The 23350-nt window shown below is 45.6% G+C and overlaps 1 long non-coding RNA gene across 1 annotated transcript; it reads right to left on the bottom strand.

The window, feature by feature from the left end:
* Positions 1 to 82: 82 nt before the first annotated feature.
* LOC129694439 (uncharacterized) lies at positions 83 to 7049 on the bottom strand. The gene is made up of 2 exons (XR_008723003.1): positions 2151 to 7049; positions 83 to 1232 (listed from the first exon to the last, which is right to left on the bottom strand). It is a non-coding gene; the product is annotated as an uncharacterized LOC129694439 (long non-coding RNA).
* Between the last annotated feature and the right edge of the window lie 16301 nt (positions 7050 to 23350).

Genomic DNA, 23350 nt, shown 5'->3' with positions numbered 1-23350 from the left:
GCAAAACAATGGATGGTTTAAATCAAAGAAAATGATACAAAGAGGCCATTAGAGCAATACCGATCTAGGAAACTGAGAGCAGATTTTACAATGCATTTAAACCTCTCCCATTTTTATGAGATGCATTCCTGGAATATGTAGGAAGTTTATTGTAACCTAGTGCCCTAGTGGATTAAGGGCGGCATGGTGGTGCAGCAGTAAAGTTGCTGCCTTACAGTGGGTGCTGTCTGTACTGAGTTCGTACATTCTCCCCGTGACTGAATGGGTGTTCTCCGAGATCTTCGGTTTCCTCCCACACTCCAAAGACATACAGGTGTGTAGGCTTGGTATAAGTGTAAATTGTCCCTAGTGTGTGTAGGGTGGTGTTAGTGTGCGGGGATCGCTGGTCAATGCGGACGCGGTGGGCCAAAGGGCCTGTTTCCGTGCTGTGTCTCTGTAAGAAATAGAAGCAAGGATAAGCCATCTAAGTTCACACCACCATCAGTAAGATTATTGTTGATCCTGCAACTCAACACCTTATTCCCACATTCTCTCCATTATCCTTCATCCCGTCCTTCATCCATTCTCTCCATTATCCTTCGTATTTGAAAAAAAATATCTCTCCTTTCAAGGGCTCGACTTCCACCATCTCACGCGATAAAGAATTCCAAGATTCCCAGCCCTTGAGTGAAGAAACTGCTCCTTGTCTCATTACTAAATATCATGACCCATATTCTGAGACTTTGGCCCTCGTTCTAGATCACCAGACCAGCCGCAATCTCCATCCACGAGTCCAATCTAAACAGAGATAGACACAAAATGCTGGAGTAACTCAGTGGGTCAGGCAGCATCTCTGGAGAAAAGGAATAGGTGATGTTGCAGGTCGGAAGCCTTCTTCAGACTGCATTCTGACACTTCTTCTTCTTCTTATTGCGTATGGCGTGCACAGCCTAAAGTTGTAGGACAACTTATTCTATTTGATCTTATTTGACTGTGCACACCGGGTTGATTGCATTTGTCGAAACAGGGCGGACCACGTGAAGGTTGCAATCTCCCACCCCGCGTTCTGACACCAAAGAGCAAAATGTCCAACGTAGATACAATAATAAATATATCGCCATTTGCATTAGTTTTGTGCAGTTAACAAATCACAATTTCACACAATGTACATAAGACGGCAGTTATTTGACAAATACTCTGCAGTTCGGTGCAGGAGATCTTGTCGATGAGTATTCTGGACCCACTGTTGACATCTGAAATTACAGGAGATATCATTTAGGATTAACTAATAAGAAAAAAGATGATCATAACTACATGCCTGAACAATGGATGATATATCACTTAAATGCAATTGTTTTCAGTTGTGTGGAGATCTGTATGTTGAAGATGTATTTTGCGTCTAATATGTCAAGAGAAGAGAGAGAGAGAGATCGAGAGAAGAGAGGGAGAGAGAGAGATCGAGAGAAAAGAGGGGAGAGAGAGATCGAAAGAGAGGGGAGAGAGAAGAGAGGGAGAAGGGGGAGAGGGAGATGGGGAGAGGGAGAAGGGGGAGAGGGAGAAGGGGGGGAGAGGGAGAAGAGGGAAAAGGGGGGAGAGGGAGAAGGGGGACAGGGAGATGGGGGAGAGGGAGAAGGGGGAGAGGGAGTGGAACGATACCACATTATAACGCGCAGCCGTCCCATTCTGACCAAAGATTATAGAGGAGAGCTCCTCTCGTATCTTTGATTGCGGCCACCGCCGCCTAAACCCCCCGACCCACCATTGCACCCAAAGATGATAGAGCGGAGTTGTATAATATTTGATTGCACCCTTCTTCACGGCGGGCTTGTGATCTTTGCTTGTGATGTCTCGACAATTCGAGGGACATAATGGGTAACAGCCGCCGCATTCTCGGACACGAATCTGAGCTCGAAAAATCCCGTGGTCACTGGGCCTGATGTGTCCGCGGGCCATATTTTGGAAATCAATCCCTTACAAGAACAAAACCAAAAATGTACAGAAGTGTTAAAAATGTCTTTATTATTATGGTAAGTAAAGATCTATTAAAAATAAGTCTAATAACTTTCTAATGTACCGACAAACCTAGTTTCCCGATGGCTGTTGATGGGAGAACAGAAAATAACATTTTCACGACAGAATATCGACTGAAAATAATAAAAATATTTTCTCACCTTTCTTTTTTATTGGGGAACCTAAAGAATGACAGGTCAGGTTGTTTAGATTTACGATTAGAATTCTTGATAGCAAGGCAGTGAGATGAAATTTAGATAAGGACGCCATGACACTGTGGGGGAAGCCCAATAAATGCCTCGAAAAATGGCGTCGACGATCACACACGTCATACTACGCGTTTTTCGAGGAGTGGTCTATCTTGCTCCTCTAGGATCTTTGCTGCGGACTGGGAATCGGCGATGATCAACCTCTGTTTTACCAAATGCAGTTATATCTTATCCTTCAGAATCCCCTCCTGTAATTTGGCTCACTGGTCGATAGTCCCCAGGTTTTCCTATACAAGCCTTCTTAAAAAACTTTCTAGCATATTACCGGTGGCTAACAATGATCCATATACTGTACATCCAGGTGGAGCTCCTGAAGGGCCGTGTTGGGGAACTGGAGAAGCAAGTGGATGACCTCCGGTTCGTACGAGAAACTGAGTCGTTCCTCGATAAGTCCTACAGTACGATTGTTACACCTAAGGTACTGGAAGAGACAAGGTGGGAGACAGTGAGAAAGGGAGGGAAGCATGGAATGCCAACGTCCCCGGGTGGTGTACCTCTTGTAAACAGGTTCACCCGCTTAGAAGCTGTTGGGACAGAAGACTGGCTTGCGATGCGAATTGGGCTGTTGAGCCAAAACCAAAAAGGCCTAAGGCAGGCAAGGCCATTGTAGTGGGAGACTCCATCATGAGAGGAGAGGGGTTTCTGCGGCAACAGACAGGGGTTTCTGCGGCAACAGATGGGATGCGAGGATGGTGTGCTGCCTTCCCTGTGCCAGGATCCAGGATGTCATGGACAGAGTGCAGAAAATCCTCAAGGGCGAAGGTGAACATCCGGAAGTGGTAGTGCATGTCGGCACAAACAATGTCGGAAAAAAGGGGATGAATATTCTGCAGCGTGACTTTAGAGAGCTCGGAAAAATGTTGAAAAGCAGGACCTCCAGGGTTGTTATCTCCGGTTTGCTTCCAGTTCCCCGTGCTGGCGAGAGCAGGAACAGGGAGATACGGGACCTGAACGTGTGGCTGAGGAACTGGTGCATGGGGCAGGGATTTAGATTCTTAGATCACTGGGATCTGTTTTGGGGTAAGGGGGAAATGTACAAAACGGACGGATTGCATCTTAACAGGTGCGGGACCAGCCTTCTGGCAGGCAGATTTGCCACTGCTACATGGGTGGCTTTAAACTGAACAAGGGGGGTGGGGTGTCGAATGGGATAGTGGAGGATGAAGTTAAAGGGAAAGGCATTCTTAAATGTGTGAGCGTAGCGACCAAGGGGTGTAAAATGAGGGTAGAAGCAATAGGTAGCAAGGTGAAAAGTAAAAGTGGCAGGCAGTCAAAACCCAGGCAAAAATCAAAAAGGGCCACTTTTCAACATAATTGTATAAGGGGTAAGAGTGTTGTAAAAACAAGCCTGAAGGCTTTGCGTCTCAATGCAAGGAGCATTCGTAATAAGGTGGATGAGTTGAATGTGCAGATAGCCATTAATGACTATGATATAGTTGGGATCACGGAGACATGGCTCAAGGGTGACCAAGGCTGGGAGCTGAACATCCAGGGATATTCAATATTCAGGAGGGATAGAGAGAAAGGAAAAGGAGGTGGGGTTGCGTTACTGATTAGAGAGGAGATTAATTCAATAGAAAGGAAGGACATTAGTTTGGAGGATGAGGAATCGGTATGGGTAGAGCTGCGAAACACTAAGGGGCAGAAAACGCTGGTGGGTGTTGTGTACAGGCCACCTAACAGTAGTAGTGAAGTTGGAGATGGTATCAAACAGGAAATTAGAAATGCGTGCGACAGGCAAAACAGTTATAATGGGTGACTTCAATCTACATATAGATTGGGTGAATCAAATTGGCTGGGGTGCTGAGGAAGAGGATTTCTTGGAATGTATGCGGAATAGTTATCTAAATCAACATGTAGAGGAACCAACGAGAGAGCAGGCTATTTTAGACTGGGTATTGAGTAATGAGGAAGGGTTAGTTAGCAATCTTGTTGTACGTGGCCCCTTGGGCAAGAGTGACCATGATATGGTTGAATTCTTCATTAGGATGGAGAGTGACATTGTTAATTCAGAAACAATGGTTCTGAACTTAAAGAAAGGTAACTTTGAGGGTATGAGATGTGAATTGGCCAAGATTGACTGGCAATTAATTCTAAAAGGGTTGACGATGGATATGCAATGGAAGACATTTAAAGACTGCATGGATGAACTACAAAAATTGTTCATCCCAGTTTGGCAAAAGAATAAATCAGGGAAGGTAGTACATCCGTGGATAACAAGGGAAATCAGGGATAGTATCAAAGCGAAGGATGATGCGTACAAATTAGCCAGAAAAAGCAGCACATCGGAGGACTGGGAGAAATTCAGAGACCAGCAGAGGAGGACAAAGGGCTTAATTAGGAAAGGGAAAATAGATTATGAAAGAAAACTGGCAGGGAACATAAAAACTGACTGCAAAAATTTTTATAGATATGTGAAAAGATAGAGGTTAGTTAAAACAAATGTAGGTGCCTTGCAGTCAGAAACAGGTGAGTTGATCGTGGGGAACAAGGATATGGCGGACCAATTGAATAACTACTTTGGTTCCGTCTTCACTAAGGTAGACATAAATAATTTGCCGGAAATAGCAGGGGACCGTGGGTCAAAGGAGTTGGAGGAATTGAGTGAAATCCAGGTTAGCCGGGAAATAGTGTTTGGTAAATTGAATGGATTAAAGGCCGATAAATCCCCAGGGCCTGATAGGCTGCATCCCAGAGTACTTAAGGAAGTAGCTCCAGAAATAGTGGATGCATTAGTAATAATCTTTCAAAACTCTTTAGATTCTGGAGTAGTTCCTGAGGATTGGCGGGTAGCAAACGTAACCCCACTTTTTAAGAAGGGAGGGAGAGAGAAACGGGGAATTACAGACCAGTTAGTCTAACATTGGTAGTGGGGAAACTGCTAGAGTCAGTTATTAAAGATGGGATAGCAGCACATTTGGAAGGTGGTGAAATCATTGGACAAAATCAGCATGGATTTACGAAAGGTAAATCATGTCTGACGAATCTTATAGAATTTTTCGAGGATGTAACTAGTAGCGTGGATAGGGGAGAACCAGTGGATGTGGTGTATCTGGACTTCCAGAAGGCTTTTGACAAGGTCCCACATAAGAGATTAGTATACAAACTTAAAGCACACGGCATTGGGGGTTCAGTATTGATGTGGATAGAGAAGTGGCTGGCAAACAGGAAGCAAAGAGTAGGAGTAAACGGGTCCTTTTCACAATGGCAGGCAGTGACTGGTGGGGTACCGCAAGGCTCAGTGCTGGGACCCCTGCTATTTACAATATATATTAATGATCTGGATGAGGGAATTGAAGGCAATATCTCCAGGGTTGCGGATGACACTAAGCTGGGGGGCAGTGTTAGCTGTGAGGAGGATGCTAGGAGACTGCAAGGTGACTTGGATAGGCTGGGTGAGTGGGCAAATGTTTGGCAGATGCAGTATAATGTGGATAAATGTGAGGTTATCCATTTTGGTGGCAAAAACGGGAAAGCAGACTATTATCTAAATGGTGGCCGATTGGGAAAGGGGGAGATGCAGCGAGACCTGGGTGTCATGGTACACCAGTCATTGAAGGTAGGCATGCAGGTGCAGCAGGCAGTAAAGAAAGCGCATGGTATGTTAGCTTTCATTGCAAAAGGATTTGAGTATAGGAGCAGGGAGGTTCTACTGCAGTTGTACAGGGTCTTGGTGAGACCACACTTGGAGTATTGCATACAGTTTTGGTCTCCAAATCTGAGGAAGGACATTATTGCCATAGAGGGAGTGCAGAGACGGTTCACCAGACTGATTCCTGGGATGTCAGGACTGTCATGAAGAAAGACTGGATAGACTTGGTTTATACTCTCTAGAATTTAGGAGATTGAGAGGGGATCTTATAGAAACTTACAAAATTCTTAAGGGGTTGGACAGACTAGATGCAGGAAGATTGTTCCCGATGTTGGGGAAGTCCAGGACAAGGGGTCACAGCTTAAGGATAAGGGGGAAATCCTTTAAAACCGAGATGAGAATAACTTTTTTCACACAGAGAGTGGTGAATCTCTGGAACTCTCTGCCACAGAGGGTAGTTGAGGCCATTTCATTGGCTATATTTAAGAGGGAGTTAGATGTGGCCCTTCTGGCTAAGGGGATCAGGGGGTATGGAGAGAAGGCAGGTACGGGATACTGAGTTGGATGATCAGCCATGATCATATTGAATGGCGGTGCAGGCTCGAAGGGCCGAAAGGCCTACTCCTGCAACTAATTTCTATGTTTCTATGTATCTCAGCCAGGGCTTCAGTGTATTCTTTAAATTAATACAGTGATGTAACTGCTGAGGCAGCTGATCTTATACATTTTAAGGACATAACATACTGGCATAACTCAACAGGTCAGGCAGTATCTACGGGGAACATGGATAGGCGATGCTTCGCTTTCAAATGTGGCCTCAACAACATTTAATGGTGGAGTAGCAAGATGGATTCAACAGTGGTTGAATAGGAGATGCCAGAGAGTAATGGTGGATGGTTGTTTGTCAGGTTGGAGGTCGGTGACTAGTGAGGTGCCTAAGGGATCTGTGTTGGGTCCACTGTTGTTTGTCATATACATCAATGATCTGGATGATGGTGTGGTAAATTAGATTAGTAAGTATGCAGATGATACCAAGATAGGTGGTGTTGTGGATAATGGAGTAGATTTTCAAAGTCTACAGAGAGATTTAGGCCATTTGGCAGTGTTCTATTCTTTATACTCCTCAAGCACCTCATTTACTTCGTGCAGCCTATATTTATTGTAGAGGGAGAGAGAGAGAGAGAGACAGAGAGAGAGAAAGAGGCAGAGAGAGAGAGGCAGAGAGAGAGGCAGAGAGAGAGAGAGAGAGAGGGCAGGCAGAGGGGTGCGGGGGGAGAGAGAGAAGGCTGGAAGGGAGTGAGAGAGAGGGGAGAGGGCAGAGAGGGGAGAGTATCTGTTGTGCCATCATAACTCATCAGAAAAATTGCTTTGCTGCTTGGTCTCACTCATTTTCTCTGAATCGTAAGCCTGAAAGAAACACTCCAATAGCCCCAACTTCATCGCCGGACTTTCACCGGTGGCGTCTTTTTGAATAACCCAGGGGGGGGGGGGGGGGTTTGAATAATCCAGAGGGGTGTGTGAATAACCCTGGGGGTTATTGTGAATAACCCGGGGAGGGAGGGGTCGGGGGGTGATGTCACTCGAACCACATGGAATATTCTGTGTGTGAGACGGCTTGGAGCAGAGCCATTGTGATGTCATCGGTGAAAGCATGTCATTTTAAATTCAAAGTCTTTTGACATTTTTTAAATTTAATCAGTAATAAGTCGAGAAATAAAGCATGAAATGTTCGCATAAGGTGTTCCTTGACAGGAAAAGCGTCAACTGGAATATGTAAAAATGTTATCGTTACCGCATAGCTTTTTCGCAAGGATGCAAAGACACCCACATAAACACACACGTACAAGCTCAGAATTTTAGTATATATAGGAATTGGGACCCGTTGGGTCCCATTCTCACACGAGAGGCCTGGTCCCCAAACGCAATATTCCACCACTCACCCAAAGCCCCCAACTGCGCAGGCGAGGCTGACTAACGGCTTTCCGGACTGACTCACTGACTCACGGCATTCTGGACTCACGGCTTTTTGGACACTCATTCACTGACTCACGACTTTCTAGACACTCACTCACCGACTCACGGGTTTCTTGTGTGTGTGGGGGGGGGGGATGTCGGAGGGAGTGGGTGTGTAGGAGGGAGGGTGCGTTGGGGAGGGGAGGTGTCGGAGGGAGTGGGTGTGTAGGAGGGAGAGAGAGGGAGGTAGGGGGTGCGTGGATGGAGCAGTGCGGGATGGAGGGGTGGGGCGTGTGGGGGGGGGGTGACGTGAGGGGGTGGTGTTGGGGGAGAGGGTGGCATGGGGGGAAGGGGTGGCGTGGGGATAGGAGGTGGTGATGGGGGGTGAAGGGGTGGCATTGGGGGGAGGGTGTTGGGGGAGGGGGGGTGGGGTTACGTGGATGGTGGGGTGGCGTTGGGGGGGGGAGGGTGGGGGGGGGTGCGGTGACATGGGGGGAGCTCCGGGTTTTCTCCGGGTACTCCGATTGACTCCCACATTCCATGTTTGTAGGTTAATTGTCTTTTATAAATTGTCCCTAGTCTGTGGGATAGTGCTAGTGTACGTGGGTCGCTGGTCTGTGTGGATGGAAGGGCTTGTTTCCACTGTATTTCTAAGTTAAACTAAATATTAAATAGAAATGCTAAAGCAGTTATTATATATATATATATATATATATATATATATATATATATACACTAGACTAAGTGGGAACCGTTGGGTCCCATGTTCACACGGGAGGGCTGGTCCCCCGACGCAATATTCCACCTCTCCACCAATTCTAATATTGGTGGCCAGTGAGGGGGGCTTTCTGGAGCACTGGTATGGGTTCTTGGGGTGGCAGCTCAGTCCCTCAAGCCTGATCGGCTGGCAGCTCACTCACGGCTGGTGGGCTGGCAGTTGACTCATGACTATTCCTTGAAATTCCATTTCAAACAGGGTGCAAGGCCACCAAATTCAAATCCATGTTCCTACCATTTCAAGCAGGGTGCAAGGCCACCGAATTCAAGTGCAGTTTCGAACCACTTCAAGCTGGATCGAAGGCCACCAAATTAAAGTGCAGTTTCATACCACTTTCAGCAGGGTGCAAGGCCACCAAATTCAAGTGCAGTTTCATTCCACTTCAAGCAGGGTGCAAGGGCACCAAATTCAAATGCAGCTTTATACCATTTTAAGGAGGGTGAAACCATCAACAAACTGCACAAAACACCAAACTCACAGTTCAGTATACATTCAGTGTGTTCAGTTGATTCACAGCTCAGACAGAGTCTTGACCTCTCCCTCCCCCTTCATGCAGAGACTGAGCCACACCCACATTTCTGGGTTTTATAACCCCTCCCCCTCCCATCGGAAAAGGTGTGGCTTTCATGGCGTGATTGACAGGAGAGAGATTCTCAACATTTTTTCAACACTAATAACACTTCTATTTTTCATTGATGGGAAGAATTCTCTGCAGCTGCTCAGCAGAGGGGGACTGAGTAAGATGGACAAAAATCACTGCCGTAAGCAGGGTGCTTACCAGGGAGAACATGGTATGTTCTCATCCCATCCAAATCTTTCCTATTGTGAGGGATAAGATGATTAAACCACCATCATTGTGAGGGGCCGAGTGGTTGTAGTCACTGACCTTGTGATGGGCTGAGTAGTTGGAATCACCAACCTTGTGATTCGAACAAACAGTCAGACCTTCAGAGGTGTTGATAACATTGTAGAATAACAAAATGAGGTAAGGAATGTAGCTGACAACACAGAAGCTATTCTTTAGGTCAAATGCAATTAAGTAGGTAAGGGCAACAGCTACTGAGCATGCTTGATTAAATAAATGAATATTAACTTTACGCCCCTCATGACAAAAAACCTAATTTAAATGTACATGCGATGTATGATGTGGGAGGAGAGGGAATGATTGATGACGCATGGAGGGGAGGGTTGGTAGATTGTGAACCTCGGTACCCTGATTGGAAGGGGTCAGAAGGGGAGGCGTCCGATCAATAAAGACTGTATACTGAATTGTATAAAAATAGACGTTTTTCCTTTGCTCGGTGTGTCTCAACTTGGAGAGGCACCCGATTCTGCAGACTCGCAAATAAAGCATTTCTTGTTTCCACGATTTAGTCTCTGAGTAGTGATTGTGAGCACAAACCATATATCTCACAAGTTGGGGGCTCGTCTGGGATCGCCACTCCGGCCGCTTGACGGAGGCACGAAAGGAAGGGAAGGTGCACCCTGCTGATTTCAGCAGTCTCTGATTTCCTTGCTTGCCGTCAGCGGTTTGAGCGAGTGATATTCGGACAAGAGACTCTGGAAACAAGAGGGAATCCGGTGAAAGGGATCAATCGATCGAGCAATTTCTGTGCACAGGACCTGGGTAAGAATATTGACTATTAAGTATTACTCGGGCGATTGGGTTCTGTTGGACGGGAAAAGGTCTGACAGGGATTGGTAACCGGAACGGGCAAAATAAGGGCCCGGGGAAAAAGGCTCAAACTGGTGAAGAGCCGCACATTCCGCCTGATAGTCCATTGGGGCGGATGGTGCACGGATGGGGTGAGGGGGGGACTCAGGGTAAAAGTAAGAAAGTCATGATAAAGTATTGTTACTTTGAATGGCCAAAGGAACCCATAAAAGGGAGTTTGGTTTGGTGGCCAAGGTTGGGATCCAATGAGGATTGGGTAAAACAGGCCTTGAAAATATTCGTAAATAAGAAAGAACCGTTAAATCAGATAGAAATAGATTACGCCCAGTGTTGGATACCCTACAATGGGATGTACCCAATAAAATCAAAAGAACAGCAAAGGGGACAGAAGGCTGGGCACTTATGGTGACCAAGAACGAGGTAGAGGTAGTGTATGAGGAAGAGGAAGAGGTGAATGGAGGGACCAAGGTTGGGGTCCCCCGGGAAATAAAGAACAAGGATCAGGGGGATGGCGCACCGAGCCATCCCGTTGTTATCATTGTCACAAAGAAGGACATTTTAAAAGAGAATGTCCAAAGATAAGGCATGAAGTACAATCGTACACACTGATGGAGGAATAGGGGGGTCAGGGGTTCCCCTCCTTGGGGTGTGTAGGACGTACACGGGAACCCTTGGTAAACTTAAAATTAGGTCCCCAAGGAGAAGACACGGTATTTATGGTGGACTCAGGGGCGGAAAGATCAAGTGTAACCAGGATACCAGAGGGAATGGGATTAGGGGAAAAGCAAGTCAAAATTTCTGGAGTATGGGGAAAGGTAATGACAGCTCCCGAGATAGAAGGAGTAATGGTAAGATATGAAAATCGAGAGGCCATGGAAGACTTAATCCTGGTGCCCCAGGCAGGAATAAATCTGATGGGAAGGGACTTACAAGTTCAATTAGGAATGGGCACAGCTCCCGTAGGTGGACAGATTATAGTACAGCTATATAAATTGACGACCGAAGATGAAGAAAGAATAGTCTCACAGGTGTGGGCAAGAGAGGGAAATAGGGGAGGGCTAAGAATACCACCTCTGAGGATAGCCTTGCGAGAAGGAAGTGAAGTAGTACAAGTAAGACAGTATCCGATTTCAATGGAAGGAAGGAAAGGGCTGCAGCCAATTATAGAAAACTTACGGAAGGATGGAGTATTGGAGAGTTGTATGTCCCCCTACAACACGCCAATACTCCCTGTAAGAACGTTCCGACTGGTCCAGGACCTACGAGAATTGAATAGGGTAGTTAGGACTCGACACCCGGTAGTCCCAAATACTTATACCATAATGGGACATATACCCCCTAACCATAGGTGGTTCAGTGTGGTAGATCTGAAAGATGCCTTTAGGAGCTGCCCCCTGGCTGAGGAAAGTAGAGACCTCTTTGCATTCGAGTGGGAAAACCCAGACACATTGAGGAAGCAACAGTATCGATGGACACAGTGTTGTTTGGGCTGCCCTATCTTGGAAAGGTAGAGGGCACGCCGACCTTCGAAGGCAGCGATGTGTCCCTGAAGAACTATTTACTGGCAGTGTCTCGTTCCCTTACAGAATTAAAAATAAAAGGACTGTTGGCACAAAGTCCACCACTCGACTTTCCAATACACGCTATAAAGGCCAGTGACTGGGTACTGCTTAAAACTTGGAAGGAGGAGAAACTGCAGCCCAAGTGGACTGGCCCACACCTGTCATTGCTGACAACGGAGACAGCAGTGCGCACAAAAGAAAAAGGGTGGACACATACGACCCAGGTTAAAGGACCCGTTGACCCACCGTCAGTTCCTGAGAAAGACGGTCAGTGGACGGTAAAACCAGGGAATAAGCCCCTGGCATTAACTTTCAGTAAGAATTAAGTGTATGAAACTAACAGCATGAAAGGAGCAGTTGTAGTATTACTAACTATGTATGTAACCATTATAAGAAGTGTTAATAACTGTGATAAGTGCTACCATCCTATCAGATATGGAGGGCGAACAACCAGATCATTTACCTATCATTCCCATGTAAGTGATGATTGCTACGACCTAAGGACTAGAGCCGTTTGTCAGGACGGGGGGAGGGGGTATTATGTACTAGAAAATAAGGGATATGTAGGAAGTTTTGGGCACATTAGAAACATAGAAACATAGAAATTAGGTGCAGGAGTAGGCCATTCGGCCCTTCGAGCCTGCACCGCCATTCAATATGATCATGGCTGATCATCCAACTCAGTATCCCGTACCTGCCTTCTCTCCATACCCCCTGATCCCCTTAGCCACAAGGGCCACATCTAACTCCCTCTTAAATATAGCCAATGAACTGGCATCGACTACCCTCTGTGGCAGAGAGTTCCAGAGATTCACCACTCTCTGTGTGAAAAAAGTTCTTCTCATCTCGGTTTTAAAGGATTTCCCCTTTATCCTTAAGCTGTGACCCCTTGTCCTGGACTTCCCTAACATCGGGAACAATCTTCCTACATCTAGCCTGTCCAACCCCTTAAGAATTTTGTAAGTTTCTATAAGATCCCCTCTCAATCTCCTAAATTCTAGAGAGTATAAACCAAGTCTATCCAGTCTTTCTTCATAAGACAGTCCTGACATCCCAGGAATCAGTCTGGTGAACCGTCTCTGCACTCCCTCTCTGGCAATAATGTCCTTCCTCAGATTTGGAGACCAAAACTGTACGCAATACTCCAGGTGTGGTCTCACCAAGACCCTGTACAACTGCAGTAGAACCTCTCTGCTCCTATACTCAAATCCTTTTGCAATGAAAGCTAACATACCATTCGCTTTCTTACTGCCTGCTGCACCTGCATGCCTACCTTCAATGACTGGTGTACCATGACACCCAGGTCTCGCTGCATCTCCCCCTTTCCCAATCGGCCACCATTTAGATAATAGTCTGCTTTCCTGTTTTTTGCCACCAAAATGGATAACCTCACATTTATCCACATTATACTGCATCTGCCAAACATTTTCCCACTCACCCAGCCTATCCAAGTCACCCTGCAGTCTCCTAGCATCCTCCTCACAGCTAACACTGCCCCCCAGCTTAGTGTCATCCGCAAACTTGGAGATATTGCCTTCAATTCCCTCATCCAGATCATTAATATATATTGTAAATAGCTGGGGTCCCAGTACTGAGCCTTGGGGTACCCCACTAGTCACTGCCTGCCATTGTGAAAAGGACCCGTTTACTCCTACTCTTTGCTTCCTGTTTGCCAGCCAGTTCTCTATCCACATCAATACTGAACCCCCAATGCCTTGTGCTTTAAGTTTGTATACTAATCTCTTATGTGGGACCTTGTCGAAAGCCTTCTGGAAGTCCAGATACACCACATCCACTGGTTTCTCCCCTATCCACGCTACTAGTTACATCCTCGAAAAATTCTATAAGATTCGTCAGACATGATTTACCTTTCGTAAATCCATGCTGACTTTGTCCAATGATTTCACCACTTTCCAAATGTGCTGCTATCCCATCTTTAATAACTGACTCTAGCAGTTTCCCCACTACCGATGTTAGACTAACTGGTCTGTAATTCCCCATTTTCTCTCTCCCTCCCTTCTTAAAAAGTGGGGTTACGTTTGCTACCCGCCAATCTTCAGGAACTACTCCAGAATCTAAAGAGTTTTGAAAGATTATTACTAATGCATCCACTATTTCTGGAGCTACTTCCTTAAGTACTCTGGGATGCAGCCTATCTGGCCCTGGGGATTTATCGGCCTTTAATCCATTCAATTTACCCAACACCACTTCCCGGCTAACCTGGATTTCACTCAATTCCTCCAACTCCTTTGACCCGCGGTCCCCTGCTATTTCCGGCAAATTATTTATGTCTTCCTTAGTGAAGACGGAACCAAAGTAGTTATTCAATTGGTCCGCCATATCCTTGTTCCCCATGATCACCTCACCTGTTTCTGACTGCAAGGGACCTACATTTGTTTTAACTAATCTCTTTTCTTTTCACATATCTATAAAAACTTTTGCAGTCAGTTTTTATGTTCCCTGCCAGTTTTCTTTCATAATCTATTTTTCCTTTCCTAATTAAGCCCTTTGTCCTCCTCTGCTGGTCTTTGAATTTCTCCCAGTCCTCCGGTATGCTGCATTTTCTGGCTAATTTGTACGCATCATCCTTCGCTTTGATACTATCCCTGATTTCCCTTGTTATCCATGGATGTACTACCTTCCCTGATTTATTCTTTTGCCAAACTGGGATGAACAATTTTTGTAGTTCATCCATGCAGTCTTTAAATGTCTTCCATTGCATATCCACCGTCAACCCTTTTAGAATTAATTGCCAGTCAATCTTGGCCAATTCACGTCTCATACCCTCAAAGTTACCTTTCTTTAAGTTCAGAACCATTGTTTCTGAATAAGCAATGTCACTCTCCATCCTAATGAAGAACTCAACCATATTATGGTCACTCTTGCCCAAGGGGCCACACACAACAAGATTGCTAACTAACCCTTCCTCATTACTCAATACCCAGTCTAAAATAGCCTACTCTCTCGTTGGTTCCTCTACATGTTGATTTAGATAACTATCCCGCATACATTCCAAGAAATCCTCTACCTCAGCACCCCTGCCAATTTGATTCACCCAATCTATATGTAGATTGAAGTCACCCATTATAACCGTTTTGCCTTTGTCGCACGCATTTCTAATTCCCTGTTTGATACCATCTCCAACTTCACTACTACTGTTAGGTGGCCTGTACACAACACCCACCAGCGTTTTCTGCCCCTTAGTGTTTCGCAGCTCTACCCATACCGATTCCACATCCTCCAAACTAATGTCCTTCCTTTCCATTGCATTAATCCCCTCTCTAATCAGTAACGCTACCGCACCTCCTTTTCCTTTCTGTCTATCCCTCCTGAATATTGAATATCCCTGGATGTTCAGCTCCCAGCCGTGGTCACCCTGGAGCCATGTCTCCGTGATCCCAACTATATCATAGTCATTAATAGCTATCTGCACATTCAACTCATCCACCTTATTACGAAATCATTTTCCCATTTTCTGATGTCCATTTCCCACCCAAAAGGGGAGAAATGGTTCTCCATGACCAAGAGAGGACAGTTAGGCATCCCTTCCTGAGCCAGGGAGGAAACATTAGACAAAATTAAGGAGGTAGTGATAGGGAAGTTAGCAGAAGCAGTAGTCAACAAACCTCCCCCACCTTCCCAGCCTCAACTGCACCAGACTATGTATGATGAAATAAAGCAGCATGTTGAGATCCCGGATGTGGAGAGAAACCTGTTTGTGGACTTGGCCCTCCAGATAGCCAGAACCCTGAATGTGACTATCTGTTGGGTTTGTGGAGAACCGCTGATTAGATCACGCTGGCCATGGAGAGGATCTATCATTGAGGTATGGGATCTGATAAAGTGGAATTTGACGGTGGGAAGAGATCGAAGTCCCCAGGAATGGGTCCTGACACACACCCCGGTTGGAACTGAGTGTATTGCCAGGCCCTGGGCAAAGGATGCCATCCTAGTAGGCAGCAGCCCCTGCCAGCGCATCATCACCCAGTGGCCAAATCAATCCCGAGTGTGGTGGCCAGAGGAACCTCAATGGTACCCCACTGTAAAGGATGAAGGAATTTGTACTATCTGGATGAAGACTGATGGAAGAAAATCGACTGGATTATGGAATTGCACTGGGAACAACCCTTACCAGGGAATCCCAGTGTTGCAGGACATATGGAATAATGTTACCTCTAGTGGACCGGCCCCTGAAGGACTGCTATGGATATGCGGACACATGGCATACTTGGTATTGCCAGTAAAATGGAGTGGGACTTGTTTAATTGGACTGGTACAACCAGGGTTTTTTTCTGTTGACGACTGAGGAGGGGCGGTCGCTAGGAACACCCATCTTTGATGATCTACACCAAACGAAGAGAAGAATGGACATCAGAAATTGGGAAAATGATGAGTGGCCACCTGCAAGAATCATCTCATATTATGGACCAGCCACTTGGGCACAGGACAGGTCCTGGGGCTACCGGACCCCAGTGTTTATGTTAAATCGGATCATAAGACTACAGGCAGTGCTGGAAGTAATTATTAACCATACTGCATCTGCACTAGAGATGTTGGCGAAGCAGCAGACACAGATGAGAACAGCGATATACCAAAACCGTTTGGCCTTAGATTACTTACTAGCCGAAGAGGGAGGAGTATGCGGAAAATTCAACGTCTCTAATTGCTGCCTAAACATAGATGACAACGGGCAAGCAGTAATGGATATATCAGAAGGAATCAGAAAATTAGCACATGTCCCGGTACAGAGATGGAACACAATCATGGGAGCAGGATGGTGGGACTACATCTTAGGAGGAGCTGGTGGAAAGCGTTGGGACTGGTGATTTTATGGGCATTAGCTACATTGATCATTATCCCCTGTTGTATACCATGTCTCAGGGTTCTTATAACTAGAAGTATAAGCCAAATGCAGGCAGTTGTAGTCCCCATGGGGGAGAAAGGTGGCGTCCAGAAGATAATGATAATGAGGCCGAGAGAGGACCCAGAGGAAAGAGAGATAAAAATAATTTTATTAGCTTTGGAACAACAGGAAGTCTAGGAGTGGGGTTTAATACAGGATGCGTAGCAAAAGAAAAAGGGAGGATTGTGAGGGATAAGATGATTAAACCACCATCATTGTGAGGGGCCGAGTGGTTGTAGTCACCGACCTTGTGATTCGAACAAACAGTCAGACCTTCAGAGCTGTTGATAACATTGTAGAATAACAACATGAGGTAAGGAATGTAGCTGACAACACAGAAGCTATTCTTTAGGTCAAATGCAATTAAATAGGTAAGGGCAACAGCTACTGAGCAAGCTTGATTAAATAAATGAATATTAACTTTACGCCCCTCATAACAAAGAACCTAATTTAAATGTACATGCGATGTATGATGTGGGAGCAGAGGGAATGATTGATGACGCACGGAGGGGAGGGTTGGAAGATTGTGAACCTCGGTACCCTGATTGGAAGGGATCAGAAGGAGAGGGGTCCGATCAATAAAGACTGTTTACTGAATTGTATAAAAATAGACGTTTTTCCTTTGCTCGGTATGTCTCTACTTGGAGAGGCACCCGATTCTGCAGACTCGCAAATAAAGCATTTCTTGTTTCCACGATTTAGTCTCTTAGTGATTGTGAGCACAAACCATATATCTCACACTTATGCCCCTGTCCCACTTAGGAAACCTGAACAGAAACCTCTGGAAACCGTGCGGTTCCCGGAGGGTCCCGGAGGTTTTTGTCAGTCTCCCTTCCTACTTCCACTACCTGCAACCTCCGGCAACCACCGGCAACATCCGGGAACCATACGGAAACCTTGGGTAGGGCGCAAAGTCTCCACAGGTTTATGTTCAGGTTTCCTAAGTGGGACAGGGGCATTTATAGAGCTCCTACATAATTAGCTTGGCTGGCAGAGTAAATGGTGCTAGAAATCTTAAACAGTCGTATATAGAACCAACCACGGACAAGATGTCCACTTTTGTGTATGGTGGTTCCTGTGACACAATTTTGTGCTTGAACATATCTGTCTCAACGCACCAGTACAATCCCAGTGCCCTTGCCATAGGCAGATTGTCTTTGCCCAGGTCCATCTCCCTGGTCTCCTTGGCTCTGTTTTCTTATGGAATGGTTGTGTGAATCCTCCCATTTGGCAGAGGGAAGTCAGGTCTCTTGTCATTCAAACTACTTCATTTAACGAAGGCATGGATTTTAAACAATCATCTACTTTGAATTTTTCTTTACTGTATTTGTCACCTCTGCTGGAAAGTGATCTTCATTGTCTTCAGCGGTCTTCCTCAATTTGCACAACCTGGTGACTGCTCTGCTCCAAAAGGATGTACCTTCATTATAGACAATAGATAATAGATTTTAGATTCATATCTAGATAAATCAGCAAAACAAAAGAAGAGTGATTTAAAATCTAAGACTAGCGAACTTCTAAATACATATATAAAAAATACTAATATAATAGATGTATGGAGATCTGCTAATCCAGTTGGAAGGTAATACTCGTTTTACTCTTCGGTACATAACACTTATTCAAGAATTTATTATTTTTTAGTGGATATGAACTTAATGCCATATACAAACAACCCAACATACCACATTAGTAGTATCTCAGATCACTCTCCGTTGACATTTCCAGTAAAATATGAGGGAATACCGGGTAAAAAAATGTTTTTGGAGGTTTAATACACATATTTTAAATGACGTGCAAGGCTATCAATATTTAAAACAACAAATGAAACTGTATTTCGATACAAATGATATACCAGGTACTTTGCCTTCTTTATTATGGGAAACTTTTAAGGCATTTATGAGAGGAATTATAATTTCATATCAAAGTTTTCAAAATAAAAAGAATAAGACAGAACAAATGTTGTTAGAACAAGAAATCAGACAGTTAGAGTTGGATAATGCCAAAGATTCCACGACAGATAAACACAATGAGATAGTATTACTGAAATTTAAACTTAATCGAATTTTGTCGGCAAGAGTAATAAGACTATTCCAAATTACAAAACAGGAACAATTTGAGTTTGGTGACAATCCACATAAGCTTTTAGTTCGCCAATTGAAAAAACAAGAAAAGGAAAATACTATAACCAAAATTAAATCAGAGAAAGGTGAATTACTAATACTACCTAAAGATATTAATAATAGATTTGCTCAATTTTACCAAAACTTATATACATCTAAAATTAAAATAGAAGAGAGTAAAATAAAAAAAATTCTAGATAACTGTAATCTTCCAATAATGGACCTTTTGGAGCAAGAGGAACTAGGAACTCAAATTGCAATCAAAGAAATAGGTGAACAATAAAATCGCAGAAAAATGGTAAGACACCTGGACCAGATGGTTTTCATAATGAATTGTATTAAAAAATTCATGAGATAACGACCCCTTACTTATTTAATTTATACTCCCATGCTTGTAAAGAAAACAAACTACCTGAAACACTAACAGAATCCACTATTACGCTTATTCCAAAAAAAAGATAAAGATTTACTCTCACAGAATCGGTGCTGGACTATATCAAGTTCTGCATCGGAAATGTGACTGTAGACAAAAACATACGGGTTTTCCCAAACCAGAAACCCTGGATGTCCAGCCAGGTCCGCACACTCCTCAGAGCCCGCGATGCTGCCTTCAGGTCAGGTGACAGAGCTCTGTACAGGGCTGCTCGAGCCGATCTGAAAAGTGGTATTAAAAAAGCCAAGGCGGACCATAAGAGGAGCATAGAGTCCCACTTGTCCAGCAATAATACACGGGAGGTATGGCGGGGCATACAAGACATTACCAATTACAGAGGCTGTGCCACAAAGTCAGAAGACCTGAGTGCGCCGCTGGCAGAAAAGCTAAATTGCTTCTTCTCCCGCTTTGAAACATCACAACAGCAGCACTCACCTGCTACAGCCCTGTTTCCACCCTCACCTAGCTCCTGTACTACTCCACTCACTGTCAGGGAACACGATGTCAGACGGGTGCTCCTGGCAGTGAACCCCAAGAAGGCTACCAGCTCAGATGGAGTCCCTGGTAAGGTGCTCAAAGCGTGCGCCCACCAGCTCACTGCCATCTTCACCAGAATTTTCAACGTCTCCCTGGACCAGGCAGTTATTCCGTCCTGCCTAAAATCAGCCACAATCGTCCCTGTGCCGAAGAAGTCTACCATCACCAGCCTTAATGACTACCGTCCTGTGGCCCTCACTCCGGTAATCACGAAGTGCTTCGAGAGGTTGGTCCTCCAGCACATCAAGGACTATCTACCACCAGACCTCGACCCCCACCAATTCGCCTATCGCCAAAACAGATCCACAGAAGACGCCATCACCGTAGCTCTCCACTCTGTGCTGAGCCATCTGGAGCAGGGGCAGAGCTACGTCCGGATGCTCTTTGTGGATTTTAGTTCAGCCTTTAATACAATCATTCCGGACATTCTCATTGGTAAACTGGTCACTCTCGGCCTCCCCACTGTCACATGTGCCTGGATAAAGGATTTCCTCACCAACCGGCCCCAGACGGTGAGACTCGGCCCCCACCTCTCCTCCACTCGCAGGTTGAGTACCGGTTCCCCACAGGGCTGTGTGCTAAGCCCCCTCTTATACTGTCTCTACACCTACGACTGTAGTCCGGCCCACAACAACAACCGCATCGTCAAATTTGCTGACGACACTACTGTGGTCGGACTTATTTCGAAGGGAGACGAGGCAGCCTACAGAGAGGAAGTCCTGAAGTTGACAACCTGGTGCTCAGAAAACAATCTGGCTCTGAACACCAGGAAAACAAAAGAGCTCATTGTCGACTTCAGGAGGCACAGCACCGACTTAGCCCCCCTACACATCAACGGCGAGTGTGTGGAGAGGGTCAACACCTTCCGGTTTCTCGGCGTCCATATCGCTGCTGATATCTCCTGGACGGACAACACGACAGCGGTCATCAAGAAGGCTCAGCAGCGGCTGCACTTCCTGAGGGTCCTCAGGAAGCACAACCTGGACTCTAACCTGCTGCTGACCTTCTACCGCTCGTCCATTGAGAGCCTGCTGACATACTGCATTACAGCATGGTATGGCAGCTGCACCATGGCAGACAGGGAGAGGCTTCAGAGGGTAACCAGGACAGCGCAGAGGATCATTGGCTGCACTCTCCCCTCCCTGATGGACATCTACACCTCCTGCTGCCTTAGCAGGGCAAAGAAGATCATCAAAGACAGCTCCCATCCTGCGTTTGGACTGTTCGACCTGCTGCCCTCTGGAAGGCGCTATAGGTGCATCAAATCCAGGACAAACAGACTCAGGAATAGTTGCTTTCCGAGAATTATATCTACTATAAATTCAAATTCACACATGCACTGACTACACTGCCCAACACGGACTTCCATCTGTAATATGTATATGTATGTAGCGTAGCGTGCGCACAGATTTGTGCCCGCCCCCCCCCCCCCCCCCCCCCCCATCTGCCTTCTGTTTTTTGTTTTTTCTGTTTATTGTTTTTTGTGCTAAATTGTATGTATGCACTGAGTACGAGCAGCTTTAAGTTTCACTGTACATGTATAGTGACAATAAATGGCATATCTATATCTAGAAGATCCGGGCTCATACAGAGCTATATCACTTTTAAATACAGATCAGAAAGATTTTAGCAAGAAGATTCAGCAAATATATTAGTAAATTGATAAACCCTGAGCAAACGTGGTTTATACCCAAAAGATACTGATTTAATAATCTGAGACGCCTGTTTAATATAATGTACTCGCATAAAGTAGAGGAAGACCAGTAGGGGCGCTGCACTGGGTGGCAGCCTGTCGGGGTTTTTTTCCAACTTTTTAAATTTTTTAAATATGTTTAAAAGTCTTTTTTTAATGTTTCTTTGTGTGTTATGTGTGGGGGGTAGTGTGGGGGGTGAGGGGGAAACCGTTTCAGCCGCCTCCTCCATGGAGAGGCGACTTTTTTTCATGTCGCCTCCCCCGTGGCCTAACATCGAGATCGGGCGGCCTTTCCCGGAGATGCGCCCGGGAGCTTCAGCGGCGTGGGTGCAGCGTGGACTCTCGGCGCAGAGCGGGGTGAGACCTCGCTGGGGTCACCCAGAGGGGAGTGCTTCGTTACGGGCTGGCCCGCGGCAGCCGGCAGCCTGAAGCAGCGGTCTGGCAGAACTCTAGCGGGTGGTTGGCGTCTACAGCCCGGATCCCTTGTGGGAGGACCCGGGGGAAGAAGAAACTTCCACCGCCGGCCCGCGGCCGTCTTCTACCGCGGGCGCAGTATGGACTTACCATCTCCCCTGGAGGGGAGCTTCGACCGCCGGCCCTGCAAACTGCGGTGCTTCCGGTGTGGCACGGCAGGTACTTTAAAACATTGAATGCTGGCCTGCGGCCTACACCAGCCTGAAAGCGCAGTCTCCTGGTTGGGAAGAGCCGATCCTGGACTCACCTTGACTTTGACTTTGTCCCCTTACCATCTGGACGCCCGCAGCAACGGCTGTGGAGGGTGGAGGTCCCGACCACGGGGGAAAATGGAGGAGGACTGGCCAAGTTCGGTGCCTTCCACCAAAGTGATGAATGCTGTGGGTGGATGTTTGTGCTTAACATTTTTATTGTGGTTGTTGTGTTCTTTATATACTGGTCCCGCTGCTGGCAACCCAAATTCCACTGACCTTGCTTGTGTGGCAATTAAATTATATCAATTAAAAAATTATATCAATTAAACAGATATATCAATTATTTCTTTGGATGCAGAGACAGCATTTGATCAGGTTGAGTGGCAATACTTATATAAAGTACTACAAAAATTTAATATGGGAGAGAATTTTATAACATGGGTAAAATTATAGTATGATAAACCGATGGCAAGAATTTTAAACTAATACATGTTATCTCAAAAAATGTCAACTATCTAGGGGTAATAATAATAATAATAATAATAACATTTATTTTGTTAAGCACCTTAAAAAAAACAACCTAAGCTGACCCAAAGTGCTGTACAGAAAAAGAAAACAAGCAAGACATCATAAAAAAGGCAGAAAACACAGAACATACAGCTAACACGAGGCGCATAAATTACATACAAAAATCCACACAATATATTAAAAAAACATAAAACACGAGTACGAACCACGCAGCAAAACCAAGCAATTAAAGTAAAAAACAATTCAACACCCTTATGGTCTACAAAGGCCACGGAGAATAGATATGTCTTCAGGAGCGACTTTAAAACAAGCTAGAGAAGGGGCCAGTTTTAACGTTGCAGAGGCAATTCATTTCCACACTTTTTTTTTCTCGGAGACGACACAGCAAAGGGCACGGTCCCTCTGAGCTTCGCTAGTCTTTGGCTCAATCAGGAGCAGCTGATCATCTGACCTGAGAGAGCGGGCGGGGCGGGCGAATAAGGGTGAAGAAGCTCAGATAGGTAGGACGGGGCAAGACCACTTAGGGATTTAAAAGTACAAATAAAATAATTTTAAAACGAACCCTATACTGAACAGGCAGCCAGTGGAGAGAGGCCAAAAGGTAGTGAAACATGATCGTGCTTTCGTGTGCCAGTCAAGAGACGAACAGC

The sequence above is a fragment of the Leucoraja erinacea genome, unplaced genomic scaffold (assembly GCF_028641065.1).
Source record: "Leucoraja erinacea ecotype New England unplaced genomic scaffold, Leri_hhj_1 Leri_669S, whole genome shotgun sequence".
NCBI classification, from domain to species: Eukaryota; Metazoa; Chordata; class Chondrichthyes; order Rajiformes; family Rajidae; genus Leucoraja; species Leucoraja erinaceus.
Note: the sequence above shows the minus strand (reverse complement) of the source record. Positions and strands in the feature narration are given on the sequence as shown.